The 9676-nt window shown below is 37.5% G+C and overlaps 1 pseudogene; it reads right to left on the reverse strand.

Moving 5' to 3' along the window:
* Nucleotides 1-2514: 2514 nt before the first annotated feature.
* Nucleotides 2515-5417, reverse strand: LOC100405827 (little elongation complex subunit 2 pseudogene; annotated as a pseudogene).
* Nucleotides 5418-9676: the final 4259 nt, after the last annotated feature.

Here is a 9676-nt window from a genome sequence, read left to right on the forward strand (position 1 = left end):
ATTCTAGAACTTAGTTCTCCATTTTTTGGCCTATCTCATCATCAAACTTGTTACTATTTTGAGGTATTCCTGTATGCTCCTGGACAAACCCTGGCCTGATTTTCCCAGCAATGGCTTCCTCTCTAGTTTTTGTTCTCTTTATCACTTAAAGAAATATAATCAGTGTAAAGAAAACCAGAAAGAAAAAGAAACAAAAGTATAACTAGTGATGATAATGTACACATGCTCAAGTGATTCCTTAATACTTCCAAATAATTAAACACTGAGGTATTCATACCTTCTTTCATGTGGAATATTAATAGTAATAAATAAAGCATACCTTGGAGATACTGTGAGTTCACTTCCAGATCACCTCAAAAAAGTAAATATTGAACTAAAGCAAGTCACACAATTTTTCTTCATTTCCCAGGACATATGAAAGTTATGCTTATACAATATTGTACCTGTTCTGTGTTCAACAGCACAATGTATAAAAAAATACATGTATCTTAATTTAAAAATACTTTATTGCTAAAAAATGCTAATGATCTGCCAGGTGTGGTGGCTCATGCCTGTAATCCTAGCACTTTGGGAGGCCAAGGTGGGCAGATTACGGGGTCAGGAGATTGAGGTCAACTAACCAACATGATGAAACCCTGTCTTGACGAAAACTACAAAAATTAGCCAGGTGTGGTGGCGCGCACCTGTAATTCCAGCTACTTGGAAAGCTGAGGCAGGAGAATGGCTTGAACCTGAGAGGCAGAGGTTGCCGTGAACCTAGATTGTGCCACTGCACTCCTGGCTGGGTGACAGAGCGAGACTCCATCTTAAAGAAAAAAACCCAACTGCTAATGATCACCTGAGCCTTCAGGGAGTCATAACCTTTTAGCTGGAGGAAGGTGTTTCCTCAGTGCTTGTGGCTGCGTATAGATCAGGATGGTGTTGGTAAAGGCTGTGGTGGCGTTAGCAATTTCTAAAAGATAAGAAAAGTTAAATTTGCCTCATCAATTGATTTTCCTTTTTTGAAAGATATCTCTGTAGCATGTGGTGCTATTTGATAGCATTTCACCCAAATTAAAACTTCTTTCAAAATTGGAGTCAATCTTATGAAACCCTTCTACTGCTTTGTTAACTAAGTTATGTAATTTTTTCTTTTATTGCACTTTAGGTCTGGGGTACATGTGCAGATCATGCAGGATTGTTGCATAGGTACACACATGGCAATGTGGTGTGCTGCCTCCACCGCCCTCATCACCTACATGTGGCATTTCTCCTTATGTAATCCCTTCCAACCTCCCCCTCAACCCACTGTCCCTCCCTTGGCCCCCCTCCAACAGACCCCACTGTGCAACGCGCCCCTCTCTGTGTCCCTGTGTTCTCATTAATCAACATCACCTATGAAATAGAACGTGCAGTGTTTTCTGTTCTTGTGTCAGTTTGCTGAGAATGATGGTTTCCAGATTCATCCATGTCCCTAAAAAGGACACAGACTCATCATTTTTTATGGCTGCACAGTACTTCATGGTGTATATATGCCACATTTTCCCTGTCCAGTCTATCATCAATGGGCATTTGTGTTGGTTCCAGGTCTTTGCTATTGTGAACAGTGCCGCTATGAACATATGTGTGCATGTGTCTTTATAATAGATTTATAATCTTTTGGGTATATACCCAGTAATGGGATTGCTGGGTCAAATGGAATTTCTATTTCTAGGTCCTTAAGGAAGCGCCACGCTGTCTTCCACAATGGTTGAACTAATTCACACTCCCACCAACAGTGTAAAAGTGTTCCTATTTCTCCACATCCTCTCCAGCATCTGTTGTCTCCAGATTTTTTAATGATCGCCATTCTAACTGGCGTGAGGTAGTAGCTCAATGTGGTTTTGATTCGCATTTCTCTAATAATCAGTGATGATGAACAGTTTTCATGTTTGTTTGCCTCATATATGTCTTCTTTTGAAAAGTGTCATTCATATTCTTCGCCCACTTTTGGATGTTTTCTTTTTTCTTGTAAATCTGTTTTAGTTCTTTGTATATAATTTTTCAAAAGTATTAACTTTATTAACCTGCGGCATTCATCATTTTAAGAATATATAAAAACAGTCAAAATGGATCAGAAACAAGGTTTGCAATGCTCTTAATTATCTTCAAAAGTGGCAATATTTAATGTTTTGAGTCAGTCTTAACAGACTGGCAATATAACTAACAAAATACATAATGATAAGTGTTCTTGATAAAAAAGCAAATTATTTTTCCAGCTACAGTTTTTTAAAAAAAAGTTTACTGTAAAAATAGTTTCCTTCTTGATAATGTTAAAACACTTCGACATCCTCTTCAAACTTTAAGGGTGAAAAGGATAACATTCCATTTTAGTTGAAACATTCCTTCACATAGCCAACATATTTTTTCAAGGCACTCTAATAACTCTTGAGGATATTACAAGAAAGATGTGCCTCTTGCCTACTGATCTTCTAGTCATATTTCCCCTCAAACTTTTCTACATTAAAAATTGTTATAATTTTTTAATTTCATTTTTCATGGTACAGTCCTTAAGTTACTTTTATTTGGAGCCACTCCTTCAGTTTCAACTTTCTGAGCAGGCAAACAACTGCTTTTGGTTTCTATGGAAACTGGATTCCTGTGGCTGTGTGTAGGCATTCTCTTTCCACCAACCTTTTGTTGTGTTGTGGTATCCATTGATCTAGGTGAAAAAAATACAAGTTATATTTCTCTTTACACCAACCTTTTGTTGTGTTGTGGTATCCATTGATTTAGGTGAAAAGATACAAGTTATATTTCTCTTTCCACCAACCTTTTGTTGTGTTGTGGCATCCAGTGATTGAGGTGGAAAAACACAACATGGTGATTCTTCCATGAGGGATATGATGTGGTAATAACAGGCTGGGATCTAGTGTGACCAAGGGAACTGAAAGCCTGGTAGGTACACCGAGAAAGCCACAGTGTGTTTTATACAAATTGTATGTTGTCCTCGTAACTTTTGTAGCAGAGTCTTTATAGATCAGAAGTGAAGAATCTTCTGGTGCATGAGATAACAAGTAGGACCTTTCCTGCAAGCTACTTAATTTCTTTAGAATGTGTTGGAAGATGTCAAATAAATTGGAAGTCTTGAGTACTGAAAGCTTCTTTTTTATTCTTCTGAGGTAATTTCTTCCAGTAGAAAAAGCTTTGAAGTAAATGCATAAATTTGTCTAACATAAAATGAGCTGTTGGAATGCAATGAACTTTCAGTCTGTAAGAGACAAAGTTCACTGTCAGTCAGAGCTTCAACTCTATAACAAGCCTGATACGCTCCTTTTGGTAGTACATAAACTGGAAATTATCTTCTGATTTCCATTTTTTAGAATGCGGTCTGGTCTCTACTTGGACAAGACACTGCAGCACACAAGTCACAAGAGGTCTTGCAGGCTAAATAGCTTATGAACAAAACTTTCTCCCTGAGGAGCTACGCATTCCAATGCATCTTCAACATAGTCCTGAGGTTCATAGGGCACTCATCGTTCATGCTCATGAAATGCAGGCCGTCCAGATTTCTGCCAACTAGAGGCGTCTGAAGGAACAGACAATTGCTCAGAAACAGAAGGCTGTTCAGAACTTTCTAAATTCATTAAGAGCAATTTGGGTTCTTTTCTGGAAATTGGCTCTAGGAGCTCATCCTGCATGTTTAAAATCTCTCCAACTGGATCAAATTTTTTATATAATTGTCTGATAGGTTTTTTAAAACACATGACTCTTCTGGACTAGAAGCAGTGTTATTCTGGTTTCCTATAGAAGCCTGTCCTTAGAGAGAATTTGGACTAGCTGGTCTAGAACTTAAGCTAGAATCCACAACACCTGTCTTTCCATCACTATGATCTTTCCACTCTGTATCAATGACTAAACACTCCTCATCTATATCCCTGCTGCAGATAACTGTATCTTCAGTTTTAGCTGCTTCTGATCTAAGTCTTTTCCTTTGAGGCGTCTAGGTTTTCCAGAACATTGGGTGTTTCACCAGCAGCATGTACTGCATCAACAATCATCATTTTTATTAGAAGTTTCCGTTTCCTGAGAATTTTCTAACTGTAAGGCATCCGCGGTTTTCAGGTCACTGTCTTGCATCAAAGACTCGCCAAAATTTGATGCCTTATCACCACATGATTCAAATCCCTGATCATCTTCATTTTTTCACTCCATCAATAGCAGCGACCAGTTGTTTCCTTTTTGCAATTGTCCCATCAGAATCTGAGATAAACCTCTAGAATCAGCAGAAACGTCTGGTGTACTTGGTGCCACAGGTGCAGTTCCTGCTTTGGGGGCTGTAGGAGAAGCTGTCATGTTGGGTACTGTGGAAGTACTTGCTGGACTCGGTGAACTTGGTGCTTTAGCGGTGGTTACTCAAAGAGTTTCACGTTCTGTGACATCATCACCAAAATCCAGATGCAAGTTTTCAAGTCTCGGTTTTTCGGCACTCATTGACTTCACAGGCATGCTCATTTCAGATGGAAACTCTTCAGGTTTGTCCATAAAGAATGCAGAGACTGTAACACATGTGTCTTTGGACATCATAAATTTTAATGGAACTTCATGAAAGATTTGATTTCTCTCTCTTAAAGTCATTTTCTTTCAGGGAAGTGGTGAATTAATATACATTAACTGACTTTGAACCTGCAACAGGTATTACTTGAATAAGCACTGGAATTTCCCACCATTCCTTGTATGTTGGTTCATGATAATTTAATAAGGTAAATAATGATTGACTAGTTAGAGATATCTCAGGGTGATATCTTAAAACAAGCTTCTCTGCATTTGCATCTTTACAAATATTATAATACATAGTTACAGCTGTTTGTTCTGGCATTTCAGTGGTAGCTATATTGTCTTTTGAGAGCTGTGACTTTATAGGAGTTGAGGGAAATATTGTTTTCACATATTTTACACTGCCTAATGCAAGATGAGTTTTTTCTAACTTTAATCCCATCTGTATTCTGAAAGGGAAGAATCCCATTAAACTGATGACCTCATGGAGAGTATCAAATCTGGATTCCTATTGACTCGTTCAATGTAAGCTCTCCAAATTTTCTCTGTGAAGAGATGGGCATTCTCAGAAAGCATATTATAATCCTGCACATAATTCTTTGCAGAATGCTGTGAAAACGTTAGGAACTCAGGAGCTTCTTCCTTCATGTGTTTCTTCATATCCAAGTACTGCAAGTATTCATTTTTATTTATTCCAACATCTTTGGAATGTGCAGAAATCTTTGCATATTTAACCAAAAAGTCCACATAATTTCACTGTTCTCTCTGTTCGATAAAACACATAGTTCTTTTAAATTTGGAGCCATGGAATGATCTTTAACATTTTCTGGAGAGAAAAACGTCTTAAGGCCATTTTGGGGGGAAATATCCGGATTCGGTCTTGGTTCACTCATGACCTTCTTGGAGCTCCTCTTCCTGGATTTCTGCTTCACTGTAGCTCACACTTCACAGCTGCCTGGCTGCAAAGGCACCACCAGAGGCAAGATTTCTCCAGAATTTACTCAAATCATTGTCCGTGGTGGCCCTTCCCAGGCCGCAGCCACACACTAGACATGCTCCACCTCATTCTTCACATTGTCACATGCATCCGGGAAAGAGCATACTCAAGGGACACGGCCCAAGTTATGTAATTTACATTGCCATTTCAATAATGGTCATACCATCTTCCCTAGAAATAGATTTCATCTCTGAAGAAACCGCTGCTTTAGGTACTCATAGAAGCAACTCCTAAGCTGCTCAAATTTTACCACAAGGTTGTAGTGGCTTGGTCACATCCGCAGATGCCATTTCTAATTCTAGTTCTCTTGCTATTTTTACCAGTTCTGTAGTTACTTTCTCGGCTGAAGTCTTGAACCTCTCAAAGTCAACCGTGAGGGTTGGAATCCTCTTTTTCTAAGCTCCTGTTAATGTTGATATTTGTCCTGCTTACATGAATCACAAATGTTTTTAAGTATCTAGGAGAATGAATCCTTTCCAGAAGATTTCCAATTTATTTCGCAGATTTAAGTAATTTATCAGATCCATTAGAGGGATCACTGTGATCACTATTGATGGCAATCGTAGCCTTATAAAATATATTTCTCAAATAATTAGACCTGAAAGTCAAATTATTCCTTGATCCATGGGCTGCAGAACAACACTGTGTTAGGAGGCATGAAAACATTTTAGGTTTTGGGGTACATGTGCAGAACATGCAACTATCTTGTTCTGCACATGTACCCCAAACCTAAAATGCAATAAAAATTAAAAATAAATAAATAAAAAGAAAACATTAGTCTCCTCGTACATCTTTGTCCAAGCTCTCAGTGACCAGGTGCATTGTAAATGAAAAGCAATCATTTCAAAAAATCTTTCTAAGCACTAGGTCTCAGGCCACGCTGTAAACAGATGTGTTGTCGTTCAGGCTTTGTTGTTTCATTTATAGAGCACACGCAGAGTAGATTTAGCATTGTTCTTAGGGGCTGGGATTGTCAGAGTAGTAAATGAACATTGGCTTCACCTTAAAGTTATCAGCTGCACTGTCCCCTAAAATGAGAGTCAGCCTTCTCGTTGAAGCTTTGAAGCTAGATAGTGATTTCTCCTCTCTAGTTATGAAAACTCTGGGTGACGTTCTTTCAAAAAACGTGGTTTCTTCTACGTTTAAAAATCTATTGTTTAGTGTAGCCACTTTTCATCGGTTATGTTAGCTGGGCCTTTGGGATAACTTGCTATAGTTTCTCCATCAGCACTTTTTTGCTTTGCTTGCAATTTTTAGCTATGGAGAAAGCTTTTTCCCTTAAATCTCATAAACCAACCTCTGCTAGCTTCAACCTTTTCTCCTGCAGCTTCTTCATCTCTCTCGTTCTTCATAGAATTGAAGAGATTTGATGACTTGCCCTGGATTAGGCTTTGTCTTAAAGAAATGTCGTGGCTGGTTTGATCTTCAATCCAGTCCACTAAAGCATTACATCAGCAATAAAGCTGTCGTGCCTTCTTACCATTCATGTGTTTATTGGAGTAGCACTTCTAATTTCCTCCAAGAAGTTTTCCTTTGCATTCATAATTTGGCTCACGGGCATGGAAGGCCTAGCTTTCGCCTTATATTGACTTATGCGTGACTTCCTCACTAAGATTCATCTTTAGCTTCATCTTTTTTAGCTTTTGATTTTAAGTAAATGATGTGCAATTCTTCCTTTCACTTGAACTGTTAGACACCATTGTGATGTTATCAATGGCCTAATTTCAGTACAGTTTCCTGTCAGGAAATAGTGAGGGCCAAAGAGTGGGAGAAAGCTAAGAGAACAGCGGGTTGGCAGAGCAGCCAGATCACGCGCTACATTTATGGATTATGTTTTCCATCTTAACGTGGATGTGGTCCATGGGGAACCCAAAAACATTTGCAATAGGAGAAAAGGATCACCAATCACAAATCAGTGTAATAATGATGAAAACATGTTTTAAATTGGCAGGAATTCCTAAATGACACAGGGACATGAGATGAGTGCACACTGATGTGCATAGTTCATAGACTTTCTTGACAGAGGGATTCTGCAGACCTTCAATCTGTAAAAAAAAAACAACGCAATATTTGCAAAGTTCAATCATTTTGAGTGCAGTAAAATGAGGTATGCATGTACAAGGAAGAACTATTCAGGAAGAGAAAATGACCCTCTCTAAAAGTAGAGGTTGATTTAATGTAGCAAATACAGTATGCTTCATCATAATGGTTGCTGAATTGACTGCTAAAAGATTTTATAGATATATAAAAATTATAATATGATGTAAGAGCCTTTGAATCCGATAATTTCAAGCTCCTAATAAAAACATTACATTAATCCTATGAAAGTAATCATTAACATCTGAAAAGTAAAACATTTAATTTTACGACCCTAGAGATTTATAGAAGTTTTCACTTTTATAACAGAGACTAAGGATATAATTTTAGTCCCTCTCTGAATTAGAGGATTTAAGATTATCTGTTCTTAGAAGAATATGATATAATGAAATGGGCGTATTGAAAACATTCATATAAAAGAAAGCAGTCCACAATGTTTAAACTCTAAAAGAATTTCTAGTTCTTTTTGAAAATTATAACGTTTCTATAATTTGCTACCAGAGGGAAGGTTTGAGAATTTGAAAAGCCTTTTTGTTTTTGGTAGTGGTATTTCTGGTGTGGTATACGTTATGTAACATCTAGGAACAATATTAGCATTTTAAATTATTTCAGTAGTTTCTTTTTTTTTTTTTTTTTTAGAAAGTCTAAATTTAGGCTTTCTTTGGGACTGACTTTGTAACGTACTATTTCTGTTCATGACGGCTATGAGGAAAACTCCTGAATGTCAGCATTGCTTAAAGTTTTTCTCGGTTAATATAGCCTCCCCTTTGGATACATATAATTCATATTGATATTTAAGAGCTTCATATAAAATGTATTGAGTGAGTATCTTTGGCTATCTGTGGGAATCTGAAAAAAGAAAAAAAAAATCATTGATCTTTCCTCGCAGTAACAGCCCCATTTGATTCACTGTTTTTTAATATGTAGGGAGCACTGTAGCACACAAAGTGCAGAAGCAGACAGGAAAGGTTAGTGATTTGCTTTTATAAGACACGCCCTCCTTACTCTGTTATAATGCCTTGCAAAGCATCACCCTGTAAGATAAGGAACTTACAGCCGTGTTTTAATAATGCAGCCTCATTGAGCATCCTGAGAAAAAGCTTCAGTTGAAGTCATAGAGTGAACACTAAATAATGGCTGGGGTCAATAAAATCTGAAGTAATTATTTCAAAATATCGTTTGGATCAACAGACTTTTGCAGCTCATGTGCCTTGCTTCCCACTATAGCTGAAGAACGCAAAGAGATTTTTGTGTAATAGTCAGTTGAATATCAACGTATATACATTCATGGGTACAAAGGTAATTATCATGAGTTGCATTGACAGTATCATTTGTCACCAGTGGCTGCTGTCACAAGTCATTCACATTTGGCTTCACAGCTAAATAGTTTTATCCCAGTCTTTTTTTGTGGTCTAAAAACACTGACCCAATGAGTCATTTAGAAACTAATAAATATCTTATTTTGTGTATTATTTCCAATGGCACGTGGCAAGCGATGATTTAGAATGGCATAGAATTTCATTACTACAATTACCTTGTAGCAGTACATGTTGGATGATAAGGGCGATGCAGACCATCGAATGCTTGACATTACCGTGTTTTGTACTTTAAGAGAACTCATATATCTTGAGAGTGCCTTAGGATTAAAGCTAGGTTTCCTATGTGAGGAAAATGTTTACTGTAAGCATAAGAGGTGTGCATGTAAAATAGAAAGAAAGAAAAATTCAACAAAAAACACAACAAAAAATAGCAAAAAGAGATAGATGAATGAGGAGAGACATATCTGAGGTTGACCTACTGGAAATGCATTGGTCTCTGTAGAGAAGTTTAGTCCGCCAAGTATAGTATATTTCTCTTCTGTTGGGAAATGCCTCTGCTGTACTAGCAGGAGCCCTATGTGTTGTAGCTGTTTTCTAAGGAAATCAGATGGATGTGTTTTCATCTGTTCATATTTACCCAGGCCTCTTTATGACCAAAGGCATTTACTGATTTCCAAAATGATTAGTTGGGGTCACAGGTGCACTGAATACACTTTACCAAGATAATTGTTACAGAATGTTGAGATAG

This window comes from Callithrix jacchus, chromosome 21 (assembly GCF_049354715.1).
Source record: "Callithrix jacchus isolate 240 chromosome 21, calJac240_pri, whole genome shotgun sequence".
Classification (NCBI taxonomy): Eukaryota; Metazoa; Chordata; class Mammalia; order Primates; family Cebidae; genus Callithrix; species Callithrix jacchus.